Below are 24,632 nucleotides of genomic sequence, written 5' to 3' on the forward strand. Positions count from 1 at the left end.
TTGATCTTCAACTTGAAGTTTCTCAACAAGAAAGTACTTCTGAACTTGAATCAGTTCAACAAGAAGTTAATCCAAAACCTATCCTAGCTCAAACGGAAATTACATCTAAACTTAAAGTTGTTTAGGAACCTCTTACTGAAATTGTCGTTCATTTACTTGAACATTTGGACTTCGAAATTAAACATTCAAAAGTTGTTACTTTACCGGAGGATGATCAACCAGTTACCCCTCAGACATCAGTAACTATTGAAACTTCAACTCTATCAACACCAAAAATCTTTTACAGACCCGACGATGAAGTTATTCCACCAGGTCTAATTGCTATAGAGGAAGAATTGGAAGAAGATTCTACACCTGGAACCCCTTTCCACTTTGGAGCTAAGCTTTATCTTTACCGTCATACTCCTCATTTTACTGCTCTGTTTGATCCTGTTTATTTTCAAGTACTCGTTGATTAGTTAGGACAACTTTTGGGTTAGTTAACTATGGTTGAACAACCATCAACATCTCAGACTGTATCATCTAATGCAGCTGTGGTATAATCTTCTGTTGCAACCTCTTTGATGTTTTCTACCACACCTGACTCACACGTGTATGGTGAACCGTCTATCGTGGTTGGTTACCAATATTTATCTGGAACCCACTCAGGAGTTTCTTCTACACCATGGTCATCACCCATGTCCTCAAACATAATTTTACCTGGTTCTTATCTAACGGGAACTCAATAGTTTTATCATGCATATCAATATCAAGCTGGTAAATCTGGTCAACAAAGACCTATATGTCCATTAAATATTGGATTGCCACCATATGGAGAGCAATATGCTTATTCACCGTATCCTCCTTATTCTGGAGCACCATCATATGGTAATATCTCGCAGTATTCAAGTCAATCTGGAATTAGAGTTTGTCAATGGCAACCAACAATGCCAGTTCAACCAAGGCTTGTGTATCCAACACAACTAATGCAAACTGTGTCAGTTGTTCCTACTACACCTGTTGTTACTACCGTACCACAGTCACAAGTTCAAACTGGTGTATCTCAATCGATACAAATTGATCCTTCTACCTTGCAACCACAAGTTTCAGGTCAAGAAGTTCAAATTCCTCAAGTTATCGTACAACAACCACTTGTTTCTAACATTCAGCAGCAACCTTAGGTTAGTATACCCTTATCTAGACTGACCCAAGCTTACACTGGTATAGTTTATTCACAGCCTGGCCAACCTTTCATTGTTGGGCAACAACAACCATTAAATCAACAACAGTTGTACCAACAACAACAACAGTTGATTCAACAACCATGGCAGCCTCAATTTCTACAATCCCAATTCCAGCAATTCCAACCCTAATTTAGACTTTTCCAATAGGCTCAACTTGGGTTTGGTCAATCTCAAACTTACCAAGGGCTTGGTTAACAAGGCTTTGTAAGTTATGGACAACCACACACTCAACCTGGTTATCAACAACCATACCAAGGTTCCCAAATGTAGATGCCCTATGTTGGTATGCAAAGACCTATTGCTCAGGAAATTCCATCATATCCTGGGTATGCTCAACTTGACTTGAATCGACAGTTGCCATTTGTAGCAACTTTAGAATTACCAGATTTAAATCGACTCACTAATGATCCAATATTATATGCAACTTGGTGGCCAATAATTCCACATAAGTTACCATTTTACATTCCAAAAGTTAACGGAAATCCTAGAGAAGACCCATCAAATCATGTCATGACCTCTCATTTGTGGTGTTCATCAAACTCCTTAAATGATGATTCGGTTAGACTTTGACTTTTCCAAAGAACACTTACTGGTCCAGCTGCTAAATGGTACATAGAGTTACCAAGAGCTTCTTTTGACAATTTCACCACTTTAGCCACTGCATTTTTGACCCACTTCCAGTTACCCATCAGATACAAGACTGGAACAAAACTCCTAACCAACTTTAAACAGACGACTTCTACCCATATATCAGATCATATTGATGAGTAGCAACATCATTGTCAAATGGTTAAGACATTTGTTCCCAATCAGCTTTAAGCTGAGTGGTTCATAAAATCCTTGTTGCCATCAATCACCGAGGATGTGGCAAAAGGTGGAGTTGTCATGGAAGAGAAAGTAATTACTCGTTCCCAATACTTGGATTTGATTTACACACAATCTGTCACACTTTATGATAAAATTCCCAATGCACCCCGACCAGATTTCACTATTCCTCCTCCTCCACAATCGAGTAAGGACTCTCATGCCAGCAATGGTGTGATTGGTTCTTCAAGCATGCAAATGGTGGGAAGTCCATCTGGTCAAACCCTTGCCATTACCAATAAAACTACCAATGCATCAGAAAATACTCTTGCTTCCAAAATTAATGCCGTGTCATCTGAAAAAGGAAAAAATCCAAAGCAACCAGGAAGCAAGAAAAAGGGGAAAAACAAGAAGAAACAAGATAATTCCCCTCCAGAGAAATCATTTGATTCTTCTGCTTCGGTAAGGAGACCTCATTATCGATGTCCAATATGTAATGATGAGCATTTTACAAGAGATTGTCCACACCGCTCCGAGGTCTCTAAACTTTTAAAGACTTCAAACACATCGACAGTGTTGACTAATCCATTTCCAAACTCGGAGACTCATTTGGTTGCAACAGACCATGCTTCCACATCCCAAGTACTCATGTTATCCATCACAAAGCCACAAAACGAAGTTTTGGTGTCAATGAGAAATAAAGATTATGGAAATCCACCATCATCGTTGAATAATCAAGCCACTGATCAACCTCATCCTTCGACTTCGAATTCATCTGAAAATGTTCGACCTGTTGTACCAGAATTGACAATAAAACCACCAAAGGGAATTGTGCATAAATCGACATTTAACCTTCGGGCTCGAGCAGCTCAAAATTATAACATAGTGGAAGATCTTTCTCAATCACGTTTTTCTATTTCGACACTCGAGGTGTTACAAAATGTTCCCTCCTAGAAGTAGGCTTTACTATCAGCAATAGGCGGAACAGATCCTATGGATTCTAATCTTGTGGTTTTTAACCATGCGGGATATACACCACAGTTAACGGTGCAATTAGCCTTCCTAATTCAAGTAAAAGCTCTCAATAAGAATGTTCACTAAACTATTATTAATGAGGGGGAATCTACTTACATTATGTCAATGGACTGCTGGAAAACACTTGGTTCACCGCCATTGTCACGATCACCAACCACGTTGAAAGCTTTTTATGAAAGAACATATACTCCTTGTCGGATTTTGAGTAACCTGCAAATCGAACTAGGGGAAAAAATAGTTAATGTTGAAGTTGAGGTAGTTGACGGACCCCTCGATTACAACATTTGACTGGGAAGGCCATGGGTATACGTTATGGTTGTTGTGGTTTCCACGTACTTTCATACTATTGCATACCCTTTTAAGGGTGGAATCACAGTCATTGATCAGCTAGCCTTGTTTTCCAGTAGTTCACAGGCTACAGGAAGCATTCTGTTGGTATACTGACCCCCACTGTCACTTCAAAGTGTTGGAGTAGGTCTCTTTAAAGATCCTTCCCTAATGGGTACTTTTACCCTACCGTCACCATCTGATTTGGCAGAAGTGGAAAGAGTAGAGACTTGTAATATGATTTCCTCCACCTCATCTAATTTAAGGAGGATTACCAACAAGGTTGAAGTTGATAGTAATATTGAGGTGATGTCATTAAGCCCCATTGAATCATCATAGCAATCAATTTTTCGGGTTTGTGTGGCAAAACCAAATCTGCACTCAACAATTGTATGGGTAGATCGTTCGTTAGAATATGGTACTTCTTCATATCCTTTTTCACGTATATATTCTATGGATGAAGGAATCATCCAATCAATGATGATAGGAGAAGAACCATGGGAAGATATTCATCATCGTTCCCATCTTCTAGATGACATCGAAGATTATTCAAATGAACCATATCACCTGTCAGTCATTGATTTCTTATCAAATTCAGTTTTCATAGGCACAATAGAATCTGAGTGAAACCTATCAAATATTGAAGAAACGATTTCTATTAATATTTTGACCAAGCCCAATATTGTAGAGAATATTCATGTCGAAAAATCTTGTTCTCCATCGGAACTCGATAATTACCTCACTCTCTTTTGTGAATTTAGAGATATTTTTTCATGGTCTTACGAGGAGATGCCAGACATTGACTTTGGTATTGTTGAACACAAAATCAAAATGTACCCTGATGTCAAGCCAGTTCGACAGCAGCTTCGACTTGTTCATCCAAAGAAAGCTGTTGCAGTTAAATCTAAAGTTGAAAAATTTTTGCGGGCTGGTTTCATATACCATGTTCCTCTTACTGACTAGGTTTCCAATATTGTTCCTGTCATGAAGAAATAAGGGAAAATACGACTGTACGTTGATTATAGGGATGTAAATTAGACATGTCCAAAAGACAATTATCCTACTCCCTTTATCGACCAAATTATTAACAAATGTGCCATATGCGAAATATTTTCGTTTATGGATGGTTTTTCCAGATACAATCAAATCAATATACGCCCACAGGACCAATCGAAAACAACTTTTATTTGTCCATGGGGCACATTCGCGTATAGAAAACTCCCATTTGGTTTAAAGAATGTTGGAGCCACTTTTCAGAGGGAAATGAATTATGCCTTCCATGACATCAAGCACATTGTTCAACCTTACCTTGATGATTTACCCGCTCATTCATGAAAGCGGATATTTGAAAGCAATATTTTTACGGTGCCGACACTACAAGATACGACTCAATCCACACAAGTGTGTGTTATGCATTGGTTCTAGTTAATTGCTTGGATTTGTAGTGTCTAGAGAGGGGATTCAACTCGATCCATTAAAGGTTCAGGAAATTCTGGATTTGCCTCCACCTTCAAATCTTTTACAATTACAGAGACTCCAAGGGAAAGTAAACTTTATGAGGAGGTTCATTCCTAATTACATTGAGATGGCTAAAGGTTTTACATGTCTTTTGAAAAAGGAAATACCCTTTCATTGGGATCAGGTCGCGCAAGCTTCCTTTGATGCTCTTAAAGATACCTTGATTACAGCTTCATTAATGTATTCTCCAAATTACCAAAATGACTATTAGCTGTATCTCACCACTGTAGATACAACCATTGGCATGGTTTTAGTCCAGGAAGAAAATGGGATTGAACATACAATTTATTACTTGAGTCACAATCTCAGTGACACAAAAAGTAAGTACATTTATGTCAAAAAACTAGCTTTGGCAGCTGTGCAAGTTGTTCAAAGGTTTCGCCATTATATCTTGTTACGGAAAACAACTGTCATTTCAAATTGCAACCCTATGACATAAATTTTGTCACGTCAATTGCTGGGGGGAAAATACTAAAAATGGATAGTTATTTTAGAAGAGTTTGATTTGGAATTCATCAAGTCCAAATCCAAGAAATCACTAGTTTTCGCTGAGTTACTATGTGACCTTCCCTCGACCTCCATTGATTCAACATCTAAGCCATCAATATTGGATGAGTCTCTGTTTCTAATTTTGTCATCTGATGCATGGTATGGAGATATACTGATCTATCTCCAAACCCAAAATTTCTGGCAAGATACCTCTCGCTCGCAACAATGACATATTCATTACCAAGCCAAAGATTATTTGAACATTGGTGACACACTTTACCATTGTGGTATCGATATGGTTTTACGAAGGTGCCTCACACATGAGGAAACTGAGAAAGCATGAATGATTGCCATTCTAGTGCCTGTGGTGGACACTTATCAAGCTATGCAACCACACAGAGAATTCTATGTGCTAGTTACTTCTGGCCAACTATATTTAAAGATTGTATTATTGTTCTCAGACACTGTCATGCATGCCAGATATATGACCGAAAAACTAGATTACCACCTGCACCACTGCATCCAGTTGTTGTTGTTAGCCCATTCGCCAAATGGGGCATTGACTTTATGATGTGTAACCCCACCTCAGTCAGGGGGCATGTGTATATTATAGTCGCCATTGACTATTTTACAAAATTGGCCGAGGCGATGCCAACATTGAACAACAGTGGCGAAATGGCTACTCTTTTATTTTTTAACCATGTGGTTGCCCGGTTTGGTGTACCATAAGCCATAGTTACAGATCATGGGTCGCATTTTCACAATCACATGATGGCTAAATTGACTGCTAAGTTAGGACTGTCACATGATAGTTCTACCCCGTATTACCCGCAAGAAAACGGACAAGTTGAAGCCATCAACAAAGTCTTGAAGTGGATGTTGCAAAGAATGATAGGGGTTCATAAAAGAAACTGGCACTTAATCATGTACTCTGCCTTGTGGTCATATCAAACCTCGGTGAGAAACACAACTGGATTCACACTCTTTCAGTTGATGTATGGTTTTGAAGCAATCTTACCGATACAATGCGAAATTTGATCGCTCAAACTCGCGATTGACCTGTTACCCGACACTTCTGAAGAAGAAGCGCGTTTCTTGGAATTAATCCATCTGGATGAAACCCATTGTGATCTTTAATTGGCTAACGAAGCGCATAAGAAACATATTAAGGCACAATATGATAGAAATATCAAGCCTCGTATCTTCTCAGAAGGAGACCTAGTCATGCTTTACGATCAAGAAGCTGATAAACTTGGAGCAGGAAAATTTGAACTGATGTGGATGGGTCCTTATGTTTTCAAACATGTTCTAGCAAAAGGTGCCTACGAGCTAGTAGATTATGATGGGATTCCATTGTCGCAGCCCCAAAACAAGTTGTACCTCAAATGTTACTATGCTTGATTAAGTGTAGTAAAACTCACTCTATATATGCTTTCATTTCATGTGTGTGTGTTTCTTTTAGATATTTTTATCTGGTTAGCAATTTGCTTTGCATTTGTTGCAGATGTAGGATTCTTCAGAACCTTTTGTTGGTTATGCCGATGGTGATAGTCGTAGTACACAGAATTTGTCTTCTGCGGCATGGACTATTTTCGCTCCAAGTGGCGAGTTAGTGAGTTTCCAAGGGATTTGTATCAGTCGATCAACAAATGATATCATTGAGTATAGTGCGTTGATTGAACTACTCTCTTATGCCATTTCACTTGGCATTCACCGAATCATCGTTAGGCTGGACTCGCAACTCATTGTACTACAATTAACAAACATTTATACTGTCTGAAATCCAGCAATTTTTCATATGTTCCTTAGAGTTCGTATTTTGGAAAGACATTTTGAACACATTCAATATCAACATATATCCAGAAATCTTAACACATTAACTGACTCTCCAGCAAATTATGTGTTAAATAGAAATTTATGACACATGTAAAAGTAGTATTTTCAATTCACATCATCAATTGAATAGGATTGCATATAACCATAGAAAACTCTAAAAGTAAAATAAATAGGCGTTTTTAAAAGTTTTTACAAAATTTGTGCGCAAGACACATTTGTTCATCTGACCTAAAAACTCAAAAATGCATACAAAACATCCTAAGTAGATCTAGTGGTGCTCATGGTAACAGGTCACAACCTGTGCTATCATGCACAAAAGTCTTGCCCAATGGTTAGGAACACCAATAGTGTGCCGCTGCAACCTCATAGGTAACTCCTCGATATAGATATCCAGAATACCAAGGATTAATCCCTCTATATGATCCTGCAACTCTACTAAGGTTTCGGCCAAATCCAAGTCCCGGAGAACTGCTCTCCCGATGTTTCTATGTGCTGGCCCACCTGCAACTTGTTGGCATACCGTAGGTCAAATAGTACCCACATCTATATGCATAAGAGTAATTTTAGTTTAGTCTTGGAAACATTAAAAAACACAAAAAACATGTAGAAACTTGAAAAATCAAAAAACACTTTGGTCAAACAACTTACCCATAGCACCCCATTGTGCTCCAACTGGTAGAATCAAATTTGGATCTCCATGATAATCCATCCCTGAGTATGGATGCTTCTCGATAACAACATGTTGTCGCTCAAGCCAGCTGAAAAATGCAGGGGAGAAAATGATTGTTGACTGACCCGCATGTCGAGCCATCAATTCAACCCACCTTTGCATACGTGGATCTCTAGGACCAGCCACACCTAGTGATACATGTTGTGGTTGCATCAATGGGATTTTCTCTAAGGAAAAAGCAATTAAGATCGAACCATAGTAGAAATTCTTCATCTTACCACTTTTTACCTTAGTCAGTTGTTCTTTCAGCAAAGAAAGCACAACCTCGCACTAGTTGAAAACTTTTGGTTCTAGACACTCCAGTGCATACTACATATAAGATCTGTTCGCCAAATGGAGTTTCACACTGCCAGCCAATTTTGTGATTGTGAAGAGGATCATTCTTAAAGGCAAATCACCTACATCGCTGATATTTATTTTCCCATCCTTGTTAGGTTGTGTACCTGGCTGACAAAACAGTTTGATATAATCTCTCAATGATTCACCTCCATGGGCAAATCCAGAAAGTGAGATGGGGGTACCTCGCCTCGACATTCCGGTAAGAAAGTAAATATCCTCAATGGTAATAGGGACCATCTTGTCCCTAATGTGAAAATTCTGATCTATTGGATCCCATGCACAAACAAGGAACTGCAGTAGTTCTATTTGTTGCCTCATTGCGGACAACATAAAGTATTTGAGTAACCCACAATTTCTGAGGGCCTCAACTATACCTGGATTGTTTAGGGAAACCAAATATTGTTCTTAATGCTCTCTTACTCTTCATGTAATCGACATTATAATTTGATGAAAGCCTGAACCACAATCATAAGCTAAATTAGGATCATTTCCATGCACAAAACAGGGCAAATTTTGGAGCAAACAGCGAAAGCAAACTTTGGAAATGCATCCAGCACAGCCTAGACATAGAGAAAGTGCACTGCAGAGGCCTAGACAGAGAGACAGTGCACTACAGAGCATGCAACCTTCTATCTAGGTGCTCTTCAGGGCAGTTTTCGATGTGAAAGCCTGCGTTGATCCTAGGGAAAAAAAAAAATGAAACCCTAGGGGCCCAAAAAAAAACCCTAAAATTTGCATGAAATGACAAAAGAATGAATTGAAAATAAACTAGAGAGGTTGAGCTACTACCTGGTCTAGAGGACTGTTATAGGACAAATTGAACTCCTAATCAACTCAGAGGAGAAGGACAAGATGACTAAAAGATTGACCACAGTTGCAGGCCCAGAATCCACACTAACACTCTCTATACACTGACAACCTACTTTATAAAGCTTGTTTACAAGCATAAAGGAGTGTTAGTCTACCTGCTAACTCATGTTGTTAGACCAGGGGGAGCATTAGTGAACTTTAGTGATGCTCAAAGTGGTTATGGCAACGAATCTGCCATAAAATATCTAGATATTATTTCTTTGCAAGAAAAGCAGGGAATCTCCAAAAATCAAGATATTTGGAGAAATTCTATTCTGGAAACAGAGGCAAATGGGAAAAAGCTGGTAAACGAGGCAGGTTCATGGTTTTTACCCAAATGAACTACAGGTGGAGTTGGGAAGCCCTAATTCGATTGCTATTTAAGCAACGAGAGGGCCATTGCACAAGGGTCAGAGCATTTAGAAGGATAGTACATGGTGTTGTTGTGATATTGTCATATTCTTGAAGGAGCTAGCTGAAAGAAGAGAGAAAGAGGAAGAAGGGTTAAGGAACGCTGATGAAACAATGTTGTTGTAATCACTCTTCTGTTCTGAATATAGGACTGCGGTTGTGTTCCACTACTCGAAGTGTTGGTGATATTGTGCATTTATTTGTCCATTCTGATGCTTGTTGTGTTGAGTAGATAAGTTACACATTTATACATGTTTGTTACAGATTCTTTCATTAATTGTCAGAAGTATATGCTATGATTGGTTTGCTTCGTTCTTTTGTGCAGGAATCATCTTGGAGCCAGTCAGGAGGAGTTCTTCTTACCACACGAAGATCCCCAAGTGAATCTAGAAAGAACCAAAGGTGATCCTTTCTCCATATCCTGTCAATATATGTCAGATAGATGAACATGTGTGTAACAGGTACCTTTTGCAGATAACCTTACTGTCTGTCGGATGTCCCGGGAAGACTTTCAAGGGTAGTTTTCATCCTTGCATTTTACCCCATAGCAGAACTGGTGACTCCGCTGGGGACTATACTTTAGTTCCCAGTTATCTGGACTCCTCTCAGATCTCTTCTCTCTTCTATGAGCTTCCCGCTCCTTCATATCCTTCTCTGATCCACCATCCAGTTTGTTGCATCCTACAAAGTTGCTTTCTCTTCAGAAATTGATCCCAAAAGCCCACTTTTTGAGCTCTTTCCCTCACTAATGCAAGTTGTTGGTCTACACAGAGCTTTATAAATCTCTTTGACTGTGCACAGAGAGCATTAGTGGCCAAAATAAAGCTCTGTTTACACATAGACAGAGCGTTAGTGATCCATTTCCATGTTTTTCAAGAGATTTTGTGGACCAAAAGGGGGGGAACTTGTCCCAAGGGCTAAATCAAGATCTACAACAGTATCATGCTAACAAGTTTGGTGTCTTAAAATTTATTTTTTAAGAAAATGCTTTATTTTTTCTCTCATAAAAGAAATTTTTATTGAAAGAATCACTAATAAACTATACATCTCCTTCTGTCAAATTAGTTGTAGGCTACTTTGTTTTGCTTTAGTAGTTGTTAGGGAATATTTAGAAAAGGAACTTTTGGTTATGCAAAGTGTTGAATGAGTTTTAGATGCACTAACGAATACATGAATATGTGAAATAATACATCTGTAGAATAAAACTTCCTTGCATAAGAAATTGATTTTTTTTTTTTAAGCATTGTTCTGCACGGTTTATCGAGTCGAGAGTCTCATAATATTCATATGTCAACACCCCCTCCAAAGACAAATAAAAAAGTACACTAAAATCAATCAGATACTCTTTTGTAGAGCAAACCAACATTAGATAGATTAGAACCTTGGGATAAGAGAGTGAGTCAACTACCCAAGGTTGAAAATCAAACTAGTGTCGTTAAAGAGTGAAAAATCCTTCTACAATCATATTACCGGGACCACTCCACTCACAATGGAGCTAAATATGAGACAACATCGGATTGTAATAGAAGGTAGCTCGCCTTCTTTTACAACTCCTTTGGGCATTCTGTGTAACGGGGGTCCCTTCGGGGATTTCGGAACTAAGTCGGGGACTTAGGTATCCTGCCCACAGAGCGTGTTGTCTGCGACTATGTCCCCCCATCGGTAATGTCTATGATTTGAGGTATCTCTAGTGGCCAATACTTCTAGGTACTTACCTAAGGTGACTGGGACAGGCTGTCTTGGTACCTCAAACAAATGGACCTACCTTGTCTTCATTTTTTGGGAGGGTGCTCGTCTTCATGAGAGTACTTGGCCCCTTAATTTGAGGTTTGGGAGAAGCTCAAAAGTAACCGTAATCGTACATTTGGCCATCCTTCTCTGTTACTCATTGAGAGATTGGGCTTCATCTCCAGTAATCGATGTTTATCAGACAAGGTAATTTCACTTTGTTTGTTGATTGTCATTTTTAGTGTATTTTTTCTTTTTAGGTACCTGAGTGCTATCGTTTTTTAGAGTTAAAGAATATCACCTTAAAAATTTATCTGATAAAATTTACCAGTCATTGTGGCTACATCCAGCCCTCACCGTCAATCCAAACGGTTGTTATGACTTCCTCCACTCACTATGGAGGATCTGCCGAGATCCACTGACTCAGATTCCTCCTCTTCGAGGAATTAGTCTCCTAAATCACACACGGGATCGTTCTGGATGACTGATGATTCTGATTTGCCAGAGGATTTCTTCACGAAAGGATTACTTCCTCATTTTAACACTCCGCTTACAAATCTGTCAGATCCCGTTACTGATCCCATAATACCAGTACTTCATTCTTCACTAGGAGCAACTCTCCCATCTATTCAGTCGGCACCTCAAGGGTTGTGGAATTATAGAGACACTATGAGTCCTCTACCACTTTCTCAGTCAACAATCATCACAACACCGGTAATGTGGAACCCTGCAATCCCCTTTGTCGCAAGTACTGCAACTCACACAACACCCTCTATCAGCGGAACCCAGCAGATGTCAGGTTCCACTCCTATGGTGCGCCAAAGCATACCTTTGATTAGTGCCACATATAGTGCTCCATATAACACTCAATGTGGCACTATAGGCGTGGTTCCATTTGACCAAAACCAAGGTCAGCCGCCAATGTATGGTTATAACCCCCAGATTCAGATATCTGGGGTGGTCCCCAATATGTACATGGTGGCGAGGAATGTCACAGTTCCCCCACCATTCTCAGGAATGCATGGACAGTCTTTGATTGACATGAGTTTTCCCTCTATCAATCAAAGCCCTATGGTCAGTTCAGTGTCGGTGGGGAATCCACAAGGGATCCCCACCTAATCCATGGGGGCACCTTACTCACAAGCTCAGATGAGTCAAGGGGGCACCGCTTATTCTGGGGGAAACTTCATACCCCAATATCAAAATCCTCATGGTAATCCACTTTAAAACACCATACCGCAAAGCAACTGCTACACCTCGCAACCTGTGTACAGCATAGGGAACCAAACGATGGGCGGAGCGCAGAGCTCCTCAGGTCATCCATCATCACAATGGTCCGAGTCGGGGGCACCCAACAATTTGCCTTTTTTGGCAACATTGGATATCCCGAACTTATACAAGTTGACTAACGACCCCATCTACCATAACCTACAGTGGCCACTGATCCTGCATAAAATACTGGTGGATATTCCTAAGTTCAACGGAAAATAAGGGGAGGATCTGGGCACTCACATCACCACCTACCATCTATGGTGTGTTTCTAACTCCATGGTGGATGATAGTGTCCTGTTGCACCTATTTCCCCACACCCTCACTGGCAATGCTGCAAAGTGGTATATTGAGTTACCATGTGCGTCAGTGAATACCTTTGACGCTTTAGCGATGCAGTTCCTAAAGAACTTTCAGTTACCTATCCGTTATGAGACAGGGATGAAACTGCTTACCTCATTTTGTCAGGATACCACCACCCACATCTCCAATCATATCCATGAATGGAGATGTAGGCGGAGGTTAGTCAAAGCCCCCATCCCTGATTTTCTCTTAATAGACTGGTTCTGTAAGTCACTACTGCCACAAATCGCTAGAGATGTCGCTTTAGGTGGTGCGGTCACGGAAGACCAATCCATATGTCGTGCCCAGCACTTGGATTTAATTTATTCACAATCTGGCACTCTCTACGACATTATCCCCTATGCTCCCAGTAACCCCAATCCCCCCACCACTCAGCGCCCTGGAGCGCATGCCGACGAGATCGTCGGTGCAACCTCCACGGGTGCTGTAAAACAACTCAGTGGGTCCGTTTCCAAGTTGGAAGTGGACCCCTCTACCAAAATGACTACTCTTCCTGCCATTGTGATTAACTCTGTACAATCTACACAGAAATCCAGTAGCAAGAACAAGAAGAAACAGAACAAGACCGATCCTTCTGAAGAGCAGTCAACAAAGAAAACCAACCCAAAACAGAAGGCCACTGTGCCTACTGATGCAGAAAAGGATAAAGGCACCAACTATTCGTGCAAACTCTATCTTGAAGATCACAAAACTTGGCGTTGTCCGCGTCTTCAAGAATGCACGGATTACCTTGCCAAAAGAGATTCTGGTAAGGCACCTACTGTCCTTAGAAATCCTTTTCCTACTCACCAGTAGCAAAATCTCGTTGCCAACCAACCACAACCCACGTCAATGGGTAGCGATGATTCACAACATCGTTCAACTAGAGAAGGATCTTCTGCCGTTTACACATTTGGAACGATAGATCTCACCACAAGAGCCAAATGTTATGGAGCTCTTGTCACTCCGGCAGCAGAACCATCTGCAGGTCAAAATCCATCGTCGCCCAACAATTTGCGAATCGAAAGGATGGTTGAGGACTTTGTAATTTGACCCCCCAAGAGGGCACTTCGATGCACAACACACAACACATCTACACGTGCCACCCAACACTACAACATCATAGAGGATTTGGCACAAGCACCATCGGCTATGTCGGCGCTTGAAGTATTACAAACATGCCCCAGCCAAAGGAAAGCTTTGTTTTCATCTATCGGTGGTATTGACCCTGCGGATTCCATGCTTGCCATTTTTGACATGGACAAGTGTAAACCTCCCCTTTCCCACTAGCTTGCATTTCAGGTGCATATCACTTCAAAAGGTAAAGGTATACACCGAACTGTCATAGACGAAGGTGCTTCAACCTAAGTCATGTTAGCTTCATGTGGGCTCCCCTTGGGTTCCCCAACCCTATCCCCATCATCGAACTCCCTTAAAGCTTTCGACGGCCACACCTTTGTCCCAAAAGGATACTTAGCCAGTTTTCCCATCACTTTGGTTGGGAAAACGGTAACGGTGGATGTAGAAGTCATAGATAGAAAACTTGACTATAATCTGTTGCTGGGTCGCAGTTGGGCATATGCCATGATGGCCGTCGTATCTACTACCTTTCGCATCTACCAATTTCCATTTGATGGAAAGGTTATTACAGTAGATCAGTTGTCTTTCTGCACCCCTAATTATTCACCATTACCAAGTGGCTCTGTACCCCTAGTAGGAGGTGGAACTGACAGTTACGTCAGTTTAGGTACCAGTCTACTGAAGGCTTCTTCCCTCATGGGTTGTTTCCCTCTTCAATTGCCAAAGGTTTCACAATCAATCAACATGCTTTCATATTTTCCTCATGAACAAACCGATCCATGGACCCTACTGGCTCCTTCAGACATTGACACTTACGGAGAACAAATGCCATTGTCACAAGCTGAATTGGCCTGCGAAGCCATTCAAATTGCACCCGAATCTCTGGTCACTTTGGTTTTGGCCAACAGTACCACAGCCCCTCCCATAACCGCTCCTTCTTTCAATCCACTCAATCAAGTCCTATTGGTGGATGAAGCTATTAGAGAGATCACGAGGTTATAAGAGCGCCATTGGGAGGATTCGCACCATCATGTTTCGATATCTGATTCGGATGTGATGCCTCTTCAAATCCTGTCACCTAATGCACATGAAATTGTTTCCTCACCATATACAACTATCCAACTTTTGGACTCTGAAGGAAACAGGGGCAATATTTCAAAAACATTGCTCCCTGATATTTCTGTCATGACAAACATCATGGAAAACATACAGAGTGGAGCCAATCACAATCCTAAGGAAATTGTGAGCTTCACCTACCCTTTTAGGGACTTCCGCGATGTTTTTCCTTGGTCTTATGAGGAAATGCATGGCATAGACCCTTCTATTGTCAAGCACGAAATCAAGGAACGTTGAGCGTTCTTTTTATGGTATTTTTCTTGCTCGTTAATATGAAAAACCTTGAGTCTTCTTCTTTGGGCTCGTCAAACTACAAACAAAGATAATAGAGCATTGTTAGGGATATTTTATTGCTCTTTAAAAAATACAAACATCCCTGAGTTTTCATCATTAAGCTCGTTAAACACTTTCTAACTATGGTAGAGCACTGTTAGGGATATTTTATTGCTCTTTAAAAAATATAAACATCCCCGAGCTTTTGTCCTTGCACTCATTAAATCTATGCAAAGATAAATAGAGAACTTTTGGAGACATTTTATCGCTCTTTAAAAAATATAAATGCCTCCAAGTTTTTGTAGTAGGGCTCGTTAAATATATATACCACAATCCGTAAAGCACTTTTGTGGGATATTTTATCGCTCTTTAAACAATATAAACATCCACAAGTTTTTCATCATTTGCACTCGTTAAATATATGCAAACGATGCTCTGAGCACCTCTTTTTTGATCTAGTTCCAGCTCATAAACTGAAAAAGACCAACGGAGCATCCTTTTTAGGCACTTTTTTCTCGCTCTTTAAACTAAAAAATCCTTGAGTTGTGTCTTTCTGCTCATTAAACATGTTAAAGATGACCCGAGCATTCTTTCAATTACTTTTTTCAAGCTCGTTAAAAGATGAAAAATCTCGAGTTTTTGTTACTGAGCTCGTTAAATTGTCACGACAAAACACAAGTTTAGTCCACTGCCTCGTACTCGTAACAAAATGAGGTCGACATGTATCGGAGAAAGGTTTCTCTTTATCCGGTTCCAGTAGATTATATACGGAAAAGAAACTGATACGGGTATACTATTAACCTTTTGTCACAACCGTTTAACAACTATGACAAAGGGACCACCATGGAGTCTCTCTTTACGATCTTTTCAGACTCTCTAAAGATGAAAAGATCACGGAGTTGTCTAGTCTAGAATCTTTAAATACGCAGACAAGATATAGAGTCATTCTTTTTACGATACTTTTCAGACTCTTAAAAGATGAAAAAATTGACGGGTTTGCCTGTCTGGACCCATTAAACTAATTAGATAGGGCAAAGAGTCTTTCTGTTTTTCGATCCTTTTCATACTCTCTAAACATGACAATATCGATGAGTTTACCTGTCTGGACTCATTAAAAATCAGATGGGAAAAAGTGGAAATACAACCACATTATGAAGCATGGTTTGGCAGCAAAAGTTCCCTTGAACATAGCACTCCCTCAGATAAACTGTCATTTTGATAGCCTCTCAATATGAACCCTACCAACCTATGAGTTTTTAGCCTATATACCCTAATGCCATTGCATCTCGGTATCTTAAACACTCTGTAGTGTTCATGAGTCTAGTGTTGCCTGGTTAAAGCCATTGTCATGCCTTCTATTGTTTAAGGGTCCCTTGTTTCCTCGATCAACTGACCCTACATATCCTTTCATCATGCCCTCCATTGTCTAGAACCAAAAGCTCAAAAGTTTCTTCAAAAAAAAAAATCATCCTTGTCCGGTTTCGTGTCAACCAATGTAGGACACATCATTGCCTACCTTTCGACAGGTTCCTTCCTATCGACTTCAACACTCTATCTAGGAAGATAAACCCAGAAACACATTCAGTGCCTTGGTGTTTGCAGACATTAGTGGCAAGTTACCTTGTGCTTGATCACATGTTTTCATCATTGGCTCCTGGTTAAGCAATTCTATGAGTGTTCGACGACAAAAAATCTTTCACACTCGCTAGTTTGCACTATGCATCTTGGAGACCATCACCATCATCAGTGGCCTTCCTCGCATCTGTTAACAGTCTATATTATTGGCTAGTAATCATATGATTTCATGCATGTTCGACGTCAACTCATTTTATCACATGTACCAATCTATGCTATTCGGTGATGCAGGAATCAAGACCTTGGGTAAAGGCTTACATCATTCAGCCTTGTTTCCTCTCCCAAGCTGCGATATTTTTCTTTGAAGACAGCCATTTCCGGATAATCTATTATGACACTGGATCCACCCTGTGCCATATTGGTGGCCAGCATTGTTATATCTCTGAGGAGAAAGTTACTCTGACATAGCTACTAAGCATGGGAATGCCCAACTCAGGACATAATTTTAGTAGTTCATATATATGTACTTTTATTGTATCAGGTTTTCCTTATTGCCCGAAACTTCTCTCTCTCTACAAATATTTTGACAAGAAACTACAGTATTTTCATAAAGTATTTCAGCCATCGTCTCTGCCTCTGATCTCATACTTTAGGGGGAATCTATTATAGGACAAATTGACCTCCTAATCAACTCAGAGGAGAAGGACAAGATGACTGAAAGATTGACCACAGTTGCAGGCCCAGAATCCACACTAACGCTCTTTGTACACTGACAACCTGCTTTATAAAGCTTGTTTACAAGCATAAAGGAGCATTAGTCTACCTGCTAACTCATGTTGTTAGACTAGGGGGAGCATTAGTGAACTTTAGTGATGCTCAAAGTGGTTATGCCAACGAATCTACCATAAAATATCTAGATATTATTTCCCTAAATTTGTGCAAGAAAAGCAGGGAATCTCCAAAAATCAAGATATTTGGAGAAATTCTATTCCGGAAATAGAGGAAAATGGGAAAAAGTTGGTAAATGAGGCAGGTTCATGGTTTTTACCCAAATGAACTACAGGTGGAGTTGGGAAGCCCTAATTCGATTGCTATTTAAGCAACGAGAGGGCCATTGCACAAGGGTCAAAGCATTTAGAAGGATAGTACATGGTGCTGTTGTGATATTGTCATATTCTTGAAGGAGCTAGCTGAAAGAAGGAGAGAGAGAGAGAGGAAGAAGGGATAAGGAAGACTGATGCAACAGGGTTGTTGTAATCACTCTTCTATTCTGAATATAGGACTGCAGTTGTGTTCCACTACTCGAAGTGTCGGTGATATTGTGCATTTATTTGTCCATTCTGATGCTTGTTGTATTGAGTAGATAAGTTACACATTTATACATGTTTGTTACAGATTCTTTCATTAATTGTCAGAAGTATATGCTATGATTGGTTTGCTTCATTCTTTTGTGCAGGAATCATCTTGGAGCCAGTCAGGAGGAGTTCTTCTTACTGCACAGAGATCCCCAAGCGAATCTAGAAAGAACCAAAGGTGATCCTTTCTCCATATCCTGTCAATATATGTCAGATAGATGAACATGTGTGTAACAGGTACCTTTTGCAGATAACCTTACGGTCTGTCGGAAGTCCCAGGAAGACTTTCGAGGGTAGTTTTCATCCCATGCATTTTACCCCATAGCAGAACTGGTGACTCTGCTGGGGACTATACTTTAGTTCTCGGTTATCCAGACTCCTCTCAGATCTCTTCTCTCTTATATGAGCTTCACGCTCCTTCATATCCTTCGCTGATCCACCATCTAGTTTGTTGCATCCTACAAAGTTGCTTTCTCTTCAGAAACTGATCCCAAAAGCCCACTTTTTGAGCTCTTTCCCTCACTAATGCAGGTTTCTAGTCTACACATAGCTTTATAAAGCTCTTTGACTGTGCACAGAGAGCATTCGTGGCCAAACTAAAGCTCTGTTTACACATAGACAAAGCATTAGTGACCCATTTCCATGTTTTTCAAGAGATTTTGTGGACCAAAAGGGGGGGAAACTTGTCCCAAGGGCTGAATCAAGATCTGCAATAGTATCATGCTAACAAATTTAGTGTCTTAAAATTTATTTTTTAAGAAAATGCTTTAGTTTTTCTCTCATAAAAGAAATTTTTATTGAAAGAATCACTAATAAACTATACATCTCCTTCTGTCAAATTAGTTGTAGGTTGCTTTGTTTTGGTTCAATAGTTGTTAGGGAATATTGAGAAAAGGAACTTCCAGTTATGCAAAGTGTTGAATGATTTTTAGATGCACTGACGAATACATGAATCTGTGATATAATACATGTGTAGAATAAAACTTGCTTGCATAAGAAATTGATTTTTTCTTTTTAATCATTGTTTTGCATGGTTTATCGAGTCGAGAGTCTCATAATATTCATACATCAACACCCCCTTTGAAGACAAATAAAAAATTACACTAAAATCAATCAGATACTCTTTTTTAGAGCAAACCAACATTAGATAGATTAGAACCTTGGGATAAGAGAGTGAGTCAACTACCCAAGGTTGAAAATCAAACTAGTGTCGTTAAAGAGTGAAAAATCCTTCTGCACTCATATTACTAGGACCACTCCACTCACAACGGAGCTAAATACGAGACAACATCAGATTGTAATCGAAGGTAGCCCGCCTTCTTTTACAACTCCTTTGGGCATTCTGTGTAATGGGGGTCCCTTCGGGGATTTCGGAACTGAGTCGAGGACTCAGGTATCCTACCCACACAGCATGCTGTCTGTGACTATGTCCCCCCCGGTAATGTCTGTGATTTGAGGTATCTCTAGTGGCAAATACTTCTAGGTACTTACCTAAGGTGACTGGGATGGGCTGTCATGTTACCTCAAATGGACGAACTTACTTTGTCTTCATTTTTTGGGAGGGTGCTCGTCTTCACGAGAATACTTGGCCCCTTAATATGAGGTTCGGGCAAAGCTCAAAAGTAACCGTAACCATACATTTGGCCATCCTTCTCTGTTACTCATTGAGAGACTGGGTTTCATCTCCAGTAATTGGTGTTTATCAGACAAGGTAATTTCACTTTGTTTGTTGATTGTCATTTTTAGTGTATTTTTTCTTTTTAGGTACCTGAGTGCTATCGTTTTTGAGACTTAAAGAATATCACCTTAAAAATTTATCTGATAAAATTTACCAGTCATTGTGGCTACATCTAGCCCTCACCATCAATCTAGACGGTTGTTAGGACTTCCTCCACTCATTGTGGAGGATCTGTCGAGATCCACTGACTCAGATTCCCCCTCTTCGAGGAAGCAGTCTCCTAAATCGCACACGGGATCGTTCTAGATGACCGACGATTCTAATTTACTGGAGGATTTCTTCACGGAAGGATTCCTTCCTCATTTTAACACTTCGCTTACAAATCTGTCAGATCTTGTTATTGATCCCGTCGTACCAGTACTTCAGTCTTCACTAGGAGCAACTCTCCAATCTATTTAGTCGGCACCTCCAGGGTTGTGGAATTAGAGACATTGTGAGTCCTCTACCACTTCCCCAGTCGATGATCATCACAACACCAGCAATGTGGAACCCCGCAATCCCATTTGTCCCAGGTACTACAACTCACACAACACCCTCTATTAGTGGAACCTAGCAGATGCCAGGTTCCACTCCTATGGTGCGCCAAAGCATACCTTCGACTAGTGCCACAAATTTTTCTCCATATAACACTTAATGTGGCACTATGTGCACGGCTCCATTTTACCAAAACCAAGGTCGACTGCTAATGTATGGTTATAACCCCTAGATTCAGATATCTGGGGCGGTCCCCAATATGCACATGGCGGCGGGGAATGTCACAGTTCCCCCGCCGTTCTCAAGCATGCATGGACAGTCGCTGATTGACATGAGTTTTCCCTCTATCAATCAAAGCCATATGGTCAGTTCAGTGTCTGTGGGGAATCGACAAGGCATCCCCACCCAATCCATGGGGGCACCCTACTCACAAGCTCAGATGAGTCAAGGGGGCACCGCTTATACTGGGGGCAACTTCATACCCCAGTATCAAAATCCTCATGGTAATCCACTTTACAACATCGTACCGCAAAGAAACTGCTACACCTCGTAGCCCATGTACAACATAGGGAACCAAATGATGGGCAGAGCGTAGAGCTCCTCAGGTCATCCGTCAACACAATGGTCTAAGTCGTGGGCACCCAACAATTTGCCTTTTTTGGCAACATTGGATATCCCAAACTTATACAAGTTGACTAACGACCCCATCTACCATAACCTACAGTGGCCGCCGATCCCGCATAAAATACCGGCGGATATTCCTAAGTTTGACGGAAAACAAGGGGAGGATCCAGGCACTCACATCACCACCTACCATCTATGGTGTGTTTCTAACTCCATGGCAGATGACAGTGTCCGGTTGTGTCTATCTCCCCACACCCTCACTGGAAATGCTGCAAAGTGGTATATTGAGTTACCACGTGTGTCAGTGAATACCTTTGATGCTTTAGCAATGGAGTTCCTAAAGCACTTTCAGTTACCTATATGTTATGAGATAGGGATGGAACTCTTTACTTCGTTTTGTCAGGATACCGCCACCCACATCTCCGATCATATCCATGAATGGAGACGTAGGCAGAGGTTAGTCAAAGCCCCCATCCCTGATTTTCTCTTAGCTGACTGGTTCTGTAAGTCGCTACTCACACAAATCGCTAGAGATGTCACTCTAGGTGGTGCGGTCACGGAGGACCAATCCATATGTCATGCCCAGCACTTGGATTTAATTTATTCATAGTCTGGAACTCTCTATGACATTATCCCCTATTCTCCCGATAACCCCAATCCCCCCACCACTCAGCACCCTGGAGCGCATGCCGACAGGATCGTCGATGCAACCTCCACGAGCACTGTAAAACAACTTAGTGGGTCCGTTGCCAAGTTAGCAGTGGACCCCTCTACCAAAACAACTACTCTTCCTGCCACTGTGATTAACTCTGTGCAGTCTACATAGAAATCCAGTAGCAAGAACAAGAATAAAGAGAACAAGACCGCTCCTTTTGAAGAGTGGTCAACAAAGTAGCCCAACCCAAAACAAAAGGCCATTGCACCTACCGATGTGGAAAAGGATAAAGGCACCAACTATTCGTGCAAACTCTATCTTGAAGATCACGAAACTTGGCGTTGTCTGCGTCTTCAAGAATGCACGGATAACCTTGCCAAAAGAGATTCTGGTAAGGCACCTGCTGTCCTTAGAAATCCTTTTCCTAGTCACCAGCAGCAAAATATCGTTGCCAACCAACCGCAACCCACGTCAGGGGGTAGCGACGGTTCACAAAATCCTTTAGCTGGAGAAGGATCTTCTGCCATTTACACATTTGGAACGGTAGATCTCACCACAACAGCCAAATCTTATGGAGCTCCTGTCGCTCTGGCAGCAAAACCATCTGCAGGTCAAAACCCATCGCCGCCCAACTATTTGCGAATCGAAAGGCCAGTTCAGGACTTTGTAATTTGACCCCCCAAGGGGGCACTTCAACGCACAACGCACAACACATCTACTCATGCCACCCAACACTACAACATCGTAGAGGATTTGGCGCAAGCACCATTGGCTATGTCAGTGCTCGAAGTATTACAAACATGACCCAACCAAAGGAAAGCTTTGCTTTCGGCTATCGGGGGTATTGACCCTGCGGATTCCATGCTTGCCATTTTCGACATGGACAAGTGTAAACCTCCCCTTTCCCACCAACTTGCATTTCAGGTGCATATCACTTCGAAAGGTAAAGGTATACACCGAACTATCATAGACGAAGGTGCTTCAACCTGCGTCATGTCGGCTTCATGTTGGCTCGCCTTGGGTTCCCCAACCCTATCCCCATCGTCGAACTCCCTTAAAGCTTTCGATGGCCACACCTTTGTCCCAAAAGGATACTTAGCCAATTTTCCCATCACTTTGGCTGGGAAAATGGTAATGGTGGATGTAGAAGTTGTAGACAGAAAACTCGACTATAATCTGTTGCTGGGTCACAGTTGGACATATGCCATGACGGCCATCATATCTACTGTCTTTCACATCATCCAATTTCCGTTGGATGGAAAGGTTATTATAGTAGATCAGTTGTCTTTCTTCACCCCTAATTATTCACCATTACCAAGTGGCTTTGTACCCCTAGTAGGAGGTGGAACTGACAGTTACGTCAGTTTAGGTATTGGTCTACTGAAGGATTCTTCCCTCATGGGTTGTTTCCCTCTTCAGCCGCTGAAGGTTTCACAATCAGTCAACATGCTTTCATCTTTTCCTCATGAACAAACCAATCCATGGACCCTACTGGCTCCTTCAAACATTGACACTTACGGAGAACGAATGCCACTGTCACAAGCTGAATTGGCCTGCGAAGCCATTCAAATTGCACTCGAATCTCCAGTCACTTTGGTTTCGGCCAATGGTACCACAGCCCCTCCCATAACCACTCCTTCTTTTGATCCACTCAATCAAGTCCTATTTGTGGACGAAGCTATTAGAGAGATCACGAGGTTAGAAGAGTGACCTTGGGAGGATTCGCACCATCATGTTTCGATATCTGATTCGGACATGATGCCTCTTCAAATCCTGTCACCTGACGCACATGAAATCATTTCCTCACCGTATACGACTATCCAACTTCTGGACTCGAAAGGAAATAGGGGAAATATTTCCCAAACATTGCTCCCCGATATTTCTGTCATGACAGGCATCGTGGACAACATACAGAGTGGAGCCAATCACAATCCTAAGGAAATTGTGAGCTTCACCTACCCTTTTAGGGACTTTCGTGATGTTTTTCCTTGGTCTTATGAGGAAATGCATGACATAGACACTTCTATTGTCAAGCATGAGATCAAGGAAGGTCGAGCGTTCTTTTTATGGTATTTTTCTTGCTTGTTAATCCGAAAAACCTCGAGTCTTCTTCTTTGGGCTCGTTAAACTACAAACGAAGATAATAGAGCACTGTTAGGGATATTTTATTGCTCTTTAAAAAATACAAACATCCCCGAGTTTTCATTGTTAAGCTCGTTAAACACTTTCTAACTATGGTAGAGCACTATTAGGGATATTTTATTGCTCTTTAAAAAATATAAACATCCCCAAGCTTTTGTCCTTGCGCTCGTCAAATCTATGCAACGATAAATAGAGCACTTTTGGAGACATTTTATCGCCCCTTAAAAAATATAAACACCTCCGAGTTTTTGTAGTAGGGCTTGTTGAATATATATACCACAATCCGTAAAGCACTTTTGTGGGATATTTTATCGCTCTTTAAACAATATAAACATCCCCGAGTTTTTCATCATTTGCATTCATTAAATATATGCAAGCGATTCTTTGAGCACATCTTTTCTGATCTAGTTCCAGCTCATAAACTGAAAAAGACCATGGAGCATCCTTTTTAGGCACTTTTTTCTCACTCTTTAAACTGAAAAAATCCGAAGTTGTGTCTTGCTACTTGTTAAACATGCTAAAGATGACCCGAGCATTCTTTCAGGTTCTTTTTTCAAGCTCGTTAAAAAATGAAAAATTCCAAGTTTTTGTTACTGAGCTCATTAAAGTGTCATGACAAAACATGAGTTTAGTCCACCTCCTCATACTCGTAACAAAATGAGGTCGACATCTATTGGAAAAAGGTTTTCCTTTATCCGGA

This window comes from Pinus tabuliformis, chromosome X (assembly GCF_031772625.1).
Source record: "Pinus tabuliformis cultivar Carrire ecotype Pingquan chromosome X, CPIR1, whole genome shotgun sequence".
Classification (NCBI taxonomy): domain Eukaryota; kingdom Viridiplantae; phylum Streptophyta; class Pinopsida; order Pinales; family Pinaceae; genus Pinus; species Pinus tabuliformis.